The 7,395-nt window shown below is 45.7% G+C and overlaps 1 long non-coding RNA gene across 1 annotated transcript; it reads right to left on the bottom strand.

Annotated features, from left to right (window-relative positions):
- Positions 1 to 3,843: 3,843 nt before the first annotated feature.
- LOC310691248 lies at positions 3,844 to 6,215 on the bottom strand. Its single transcript, XR_014518425.1, has 2 exons — positions 5,519 to 6,215; positions 3,844 to 4,304 (listed from the first exon to the last, which is right to left on the bottom strand). It is a non-coding gene; the product is annotated as an uncharacterized lncRNA (long non-coding RNA).
- Between the last annotated feature and the right edge of the window lie 1,180 nt (positions 6,216 to 7,395).

The following is a 7,395-nucleotide window of genomic DNA, read 5'->3' as shown; positions in this document are numbered from 1 at the left end:
ATTATTTGAGGGGAAGGGTGAACTTTGAGTGTACTTCAAAGGCACAGTCTGCACACAGCCTTCGTGCGACGGTTGGGATCGCTGACCAGGAAAAGGAATCTTTGAAGAAGTTGGGTTGTGCGTACAAATACCCGCAAGTGTGCAAGAAGACTATAGAGAGACAAGACTACATTTTCAGCCAGACAGTTTTCAAGCAATGAGGTGATGAACCAAAAAATATTCCTCCAATTGATCTCCCGGTTTCCTTCCGTCACCTTTGCCATTCTTTTTTAACAGAGTAGTTTCCTTCCCACCTGTATCCCCTAATTGGGAGACTGCTATGGGCAATTTAAGGACTGGCATGATATACTGAATACAGGCAGCGGAAACTTCTACGAGTCTCTTGTGGGCCCCAGGAAGATGTTGCACACTTTATTCCTTCCAGTGAAACTTTCTCTGCAAAGTCAATTGTCTGAACTTTCATCGCCGAGACAAATGAATATGACACCTCACGGTGCCATTTATCTCTTTTTGGACTCTGGTGTTACTTGACCTGTTGATGAATTATAACTCTTCTTCTTCGCTTCCATCCCTACATGAGGGTGTTTTTCTTTTTTATCTCTCTTTGTTACAGAACTCTAAACTAGCAAAATCTTCTCTCTCTCCAAAACAAGAAAGAAAATAATTACAGGAATGAATCCTGCCCCCACTTCCCACCCAGCCATCTCCTCAATACAATGATGATTAATGGAGAATCTTCATTGTTTATTTGGACTCTCTATGGCCTAGATAAGTCACCTGGATGTGATGACAAGGCACCCAAGACAGACAAATCAAAATTAATGACTTCCTACAATACAAAGGGAGGGAGAGACACTTTGGAACTATTTTCTTCAACTTTCCACACTCTTAACAAAAAAGGAATTTGTAACACAGAGGGGGGAAATTTCAAATGGCTAGATACTGTAGACCAAAGCTTCAGAATCAGAGAACAGCTGGGGAGATAGGATGTCTGCACACCGACTCTCTGCCTGACCCCATTATCACTTAACACACCCATTGCTCCCCACCGAGCCGTCCTTCCCTTCCAGCTGCCCCAACCAAAGTCAAAAAGAAAGTGACCGGGGGATGCAACCTGCTCAATCCATAGAAATTCACCTCACCTGCTTTATTCTAAAATCCCACCGTTTCTAAATCCTCGTCTTAAACTTCTGAGAGGTGAAAATGCAAATGTCTCTCTGGGGCCAATTTATATGACCCATTTTTTTCGGAGGGTATAATGCCAAGCCGCAGAGACTATTTCTGGCAGTGTGAAGTCAATGGAGAGGTGGTGAAGCGATCATATCTCTGTGCTGTGATAAAGCCCAGATGACAACACAGTCCTCATGTGGAGTCCCTGCTGCACCACATCATTCCTTAGGGTGGCTGTGCATCGTCATCTGTGCCATCCAGATCCAATTTAAAAATAAAGAATGCTAAGAAGAGGGAGCTGGAAACTTGATGTTGCCCATCCACAGTTAGCCCAGCAAAACCGAGCAGGCTCACAGGTCACCAGGTCATCACTGGTGGAGGAAAGAGAATGCAGTGGGTGTGGCCCGCCCTCAGTGTCATCCCAGGGGGGTGACATCACCATGCCTCCCCCCTTGGACGTTCGTCGCAGGCGGAGGCCCCTGGGACACTTGCCCTATCCCTATGAGTGGATAGCCCCACCCCTGTGGACGGCTAGCTCCACCCTGTGGGTGGCTAGCCGCACCCCTGGGTGCACAGCATGTGTGCCGCTCTGGGTGCCTGAGCAGCTAGCTCCACCTCTTCGCCGGATCACCATATCTCCCAGTAAGATGAAAGGAATAGACCCTCCAAGCATCCCTATTTTCCAAGGACAGTCCCAGATTTACAGAAGCTGTCCCAGATTCTGATTTGATCCTGGAATGTCCCGCTTTTCCTTAAAGGTAAGGTAAAGGGACCCCTGACCATTAGGTCCAGTCGTGACCGACTCTGGGGTTGTGGTGCTCATTTCGCTTTATTGGCCGAAGGAGCTTCTGGGTCATGTGGCCAGCATGACTAAGCCGCTTCTGGCGAAACAGAGCAGCACACAGAAACACCGTTTACCTTCCCGTCGGAGTGGTACCTATTTATCTACTTGCACTTTGACGTGCTTTCGAACTGCTAAGTTGGCAGGAGCAGGGACCGAGCAACGGGAGCTCACCTTGTTGTGGGGATTCGAACCGCCGGCCTTCTGATTGGCAAACCACAGAGCCACCTGTGTTTCCTTAGGATGTCCCTATTTTCATCCGAGAAAGGTTGGAGTGTATGGGAGAAAGGTTGGAGGGTATGGAGTTATGCAAACCCCGTGCCAAGGAGATAAGTAGCTATCCAACCTTCAGAAGACATCTGAAGGCAGCCCTGTATAAGAAAGGTGTTGTTGTTTTTAAATGTTTAATGTTTTATTATGTTTCTGTGTGTTGGAAGCTGCCCGGAGGGGCTAGGGCAACCCAGTCAGATGTGTGGGGTATAACATTACTTTTATGGAATAGGCTGTCCCTATTTTCATCAGAGAAATGTTGCAGGGTATGTTATATAATGCTGTGTGATGGGATGATGAGCTGCTTGTGTGTAAAATCGTAGTCCCTCAGAGTTTGTTCAAGTCCACAAACCTCTGTCTGTGACGGAACCCCTCAGACATGGCTGCTCTAGTCACTTGCAGATTCCGACACTGGTTGCTTTCGGAATCGCTTCCAACATAAAAGCTCCTTAACGGAAACACGTCTTCTGGACTCACGTCGTGACAGTTTCCGGCGCAGAGTGGGTGTCCCTATAGGAGGTCCAGAAACCTCCCCACTGTTCTCGCTGGAAGTGTCTCTGAGCCATCCCTCTTGCTCGCTTTCCCTCAGAGACCCACCTCTCCCCCTGCTGGTTCCTGCTTCAGCTGCTGGGTCTCTCTCAGCCTCCGTGAGCCCTTCCACCACCTGTCCCTCCGATGGCAGTTCCCTGACATGCTGTATTGCAGAAGAAGAAGAAGAAGAAGAAGAAGAAGAAGAAGAAGAGGAGGAGGAGGAGGAGGAGTTTGGATTTGATATCCCGCCTTTCACTCCCCTTCAGGAGTCTCAAAGCGGCTAACAATCTCCTTTCCCCTCCTCCCCCACAACAAACACTCTGTGAGGTGAGTGGGGCTGAGAGACTTCAGAGAAGTGTGACTGGCCCAAGGTCACCCAGTAGCTGCAGGTGGAGGAGCGGAGACGCGAACTCGGTTCCCCAGATTACGAGTCTATCGCTCTTAACCGCTACACCACACTGGCCCTAGATGGAAGCAGAGGTGAATGAGCTAACCGAGAGGGACATAACTCATGCAGATTAGGCAAAATTGCATCCCAAGATGTGTTTAATAGGATAAATTGGCACTAGAATGCTGAAGCATTTTCATGGGGGAAATTCAGTGTCATGTGGAAATGACATAACTGAACGTAAGAATGAAAATATAAGAAACCAACAGAATCCAGAACAGATAGGTTCATTCATCCCTTCATGGGGCTGCTTTTTTAAAGTAGCTCAATGAAGCTAGAAATTCATATTCTATCTGCATTTTTATTTCTGTATTTTGCAGGTTCAGTAAGCACTCAGAAGAGAAGCATTAGCAGAGATCAAAATCTCTCCAGCCTTGCATGGAGAATGCAAAGGGAGCGTCTGTAGATGTTCCAACACTGGGACAGATTTAGCAGAGCAATCTGGCTGTTTTGTTCTCATCCAGAAACAAAAAGCACAGACACACACACACAGAGGCTCAATTCAGTGATGATGGTGATGACAGCATCAGGAAATTAGAATTGATTGCATCTACCATAACATACTCATGATGTATTAAGGATATGTATTTGGTTAGTTATTTATTAAGAAAAGGAGGAGGAAATAAATAACACAAAGGCAGCGTTCAAAATTGACTGACAGATTGGTGGCAAGCAATGTATTTTTGCCTTCTGCTTAATTCCTGCTGCTAAAGAAGAAATCAAAGACAAGCTGACATCATCCAAGGTGATCTTTCACATAATTCTGTGGTTTTTAAAAAAATAAATAATAACAGCAACCCTGAGTCATCCCAGACCAAAAAGACCTGGGCTATGAACTCCAGATGACTGGTTTTATGTAGCACTCCTTGGTCATATTTCTGTGGCATCCAATGTCTAGAGAGGACCCCTTTGAGTAAATGGGTGCTTACTGTGTTAGGTATAAGTCCCAACTGCTGCTGCTGCTGTGCTCTTTATGCAAGCATCCCAAAGTACATTGAATGTAAGAAAGAAACTCTTCTTTTCCGCTTTTTACTTATTGCGTTCCTGTAAGACACAAGCACAACAACACTCCACTGTTCATGCTTTGTTAAGGGGTGTTCATGCTGGAGAGAGATGTTTGGAAGAGAGATCCTTACTCCCTCATAGCAGAGTTAGCACAATGGCAATTGCTCCAAGCACATTAACCTGTGGTTAGATTTGCATCTGCCCCCATTCGCTTTTAAACAAACATGCCCTATGGTAATACTTAGGCGAGAATAAATCAGAGATGCTTAGCTTGACAAATACATGAAGATTTTACTCCAGAGTTTCAGAAGTTACAGCAAACAATTGGCAGTAAAACAAAGAAGTAAAAAATCTTACAAATGACTTTTCAAAAGAAAATAATTTGGTTTCCTTATAGAGGGATCATGCGATCTTTGGGTTAGCAAAGATGCAGGCTGTAGAAATCTTCTTTTAGAGAGAATTTCCATTTGCATGCAGCATTTGCTGAGCTGGGAGCCAACCCGTATGGCTCCTTCTTTGCTCGTTCCAGGAACCGAGAGAGAAAAGAAAGCAAGGGAAGCAAAGGGGGCTGGATTCCTGCTAAGTCACACTCACTGGCAACTTGAGCTCAGGGCTCAGGTTAACCCTTTCGTTCTTGCAAGTGTGAGTAAGTAACTATATATTACAACACAACAGTTCACACACTGTAGTCAAAGAGTGCACACTAATTCTTGAGCTACATCCTCATATCATATGATACTGTTATTCTCATAATAAAAAAATTCTTTCCAGTAGCACCTTAAAGACCAACTAAGTTAGTTCTTGGTATGAGCTTTCGTGTGCATGCACACTTCTTCAGATACACTGAAACAGAAGTTGCCAGATCCTTCTATATAGTGTGAAGGTGGGGAGGGGTATTACTCAGAAGGGTGGTGGGAATGGGAGATTGGCAGATAGCTGAGATGAGCCTGTTGACGACTCTTAACGACTGCAATAGGTCTATATAGAAGGATCTGGCAACTTCTGTTTCAGTGTATCTGAAGAAGTGTGCATGCACACAAAAGCTCATACCAAGAACTAACTTAGTTGGTCTTTAAGGTGCTACTGGAAGGATTTTTTTTATTTTGACTATGGCAGACCAACACGGCTACCTATCTGTAACTGTTATTCTCATGTAACTCTCAATGAGTGTACAGTTCAAATCAACAAACTCACACAAACAGTTGTTCATGTGTAGAGAGCTTGTGACTATATTTGGTGAAACGTGTACAAACCTCTGGAGAGCCAGTGCATCAGTGAGGACTGTGTTCAAATCTCCACTCGGCCGTTGAATTTACCCTCAGTCACATATACCACATAGGGTTGTTCTGGAGGAATAAAAATGGAATAATACCTTAACTGAGGCTTGGGTACTTCTCTATGGCCCTGGAAAGTGGGCAAAAAAACAGTAGTCCTAGAGGGAAGGGCAAAAATACCACCGCCGTTACAGAGAGAGACATGGGAACTGACCAAATGCTTTGCCTCTTTATACGCTGTCTTCTCTGTGAAGGATGCATTCCAACCCTCTTCTAGCAACATGGCCCCAAATGTTCTAGCTGGAACGCCAGCAACGTATTAGCCGCCTGATCAAAGTTATCTTTGCTAACAGCCTCCTGAAATAATTGGATGGTTGGTAAATGAATCTAGCCTTTATTTCTTTCCTTTTCCATTTACAACTCCTCAGACCCCCGTCCTATTGTTTTACCTCTTACTCGCTGCCCAATAAATTATCAGTAATGCGCTCGCATAAAACATTTATTGTCCTGAGCATCATGTGATTAGGAGTAGCTGCAAATTTCTGTCAATATAAATCTATGCACATTGATTTCTCATGAAAACAGCCCAGGACTTGTATTTCAGGACAGGGTGAAGTTAATATGTTTAACTTTTTTAAAAAAACAAAACACAAATGCTTTCTTTCTTTTTAACAAGAGCACACTCTGCCTAGCCAGAAAGGTCTTATGCTTTGATGATTGGTGAAGTAAGCTAGTACAGTCATACCTCGGGTTACAGACGCTTCAGGTTGCGTTTTTTTGGGTTGCGGACCCCCGAAACCCGGAAGTACCGGAACGGGTTACTTCCAGGTTTCAGCGGCCGCACATGTGCAGAAGCTGTGGGTTGCGAACATGCATCCCACACGTATCACGTCCGCAATCCGAGTGTCCACTGTACAACCCCCACAAACTGGACAAATATTTTTGTCACACTCAAAAAAGGAAGGTCCTTTGTATGAGCCAAATATTTTCCAGTTGTTTTTGGCCTTAATGTACAGGTGCCAAGGAGGCAATGCACAAAACAAAGAACTTGGTAGGAGAGGTGCTTCAACAAGAGCATTTTTTATTTAATAATTTTTACTTTTATACCCCACTTTTCCTCCAAGGAGCTCAGCGTAGCGTTCATAGTCCTGCTCCTCCCCATATCTTCCTCACAACAACCCTATAGGGTAGTGTAATGGGTATGAGTTACTCGTGCGTAAACTGGTGCCTTTCTCGGTTAATTTGCCTTGTTAACCCTTTCTGACTGCACAGCCCCTTCTCATCGTGACTGTCTCAGTCACTGGCAGAATCCGTCAGTGGGCGTTTCTTGAACCTCGTCCAACATAAAAGTTGTTTGACACCCAGTCTCCTCCTCCTCTCACTGCGCGGGAGTCTTCTGCGCAGGGAAGGCGTGGGTAGCGGAGGACCTGGGCTCTCCTCACTGATGTCCAGTGAAGAGTCCTGGAGCCCTCTCTCCAATTCCCCCGTCTGCCCCCCTTTATCCCTGGTGTTGCGCTGATTGGCTTCCCCCTCTACTGAGCTGTTTCTCCCCCTGCTGCTGGGTCCTTCACCAGCATCATCTGGGAGCCTCCCCTTCACCTCTCCCTCCGATGTCAGTTCCCTGACAGGTAGGTAAGGCCTTCCCAGCAGGAGCTCACAGGAGCTTAGCTCTGGCACTTCTCAGGTGGGCACCATTGCCAATCTAAGAGAACAAGGGAGAAGTTTGTGGTGAGCTCCGGCGCCTCTTCTTCTAGAAAAATAACACTGGGTAAGGCTGAGATAATAGCACTGGGTAAGATTCAGGTGGCGCTGTGGTCTAAACCACAGAGCCTAGGGCTTGCTGATTGGAAGTTCGG

This window comes from Podarcis liolepis (assembly GCF_965112155.1).
Source record: "Podarcis liolepis genome assembly, chromosome: 1".
NCBI lineage: Eukaryota > Metazoa > Chordata > Lepidosauria > Squamata > Lacertidae > Podarcis > Podarcis liolepis.
The sequence above is the reverse complement of the archived record's forward strand: the minus strand, read 5'-3'. Positions and strand labels throughout refer to the sequence as shown.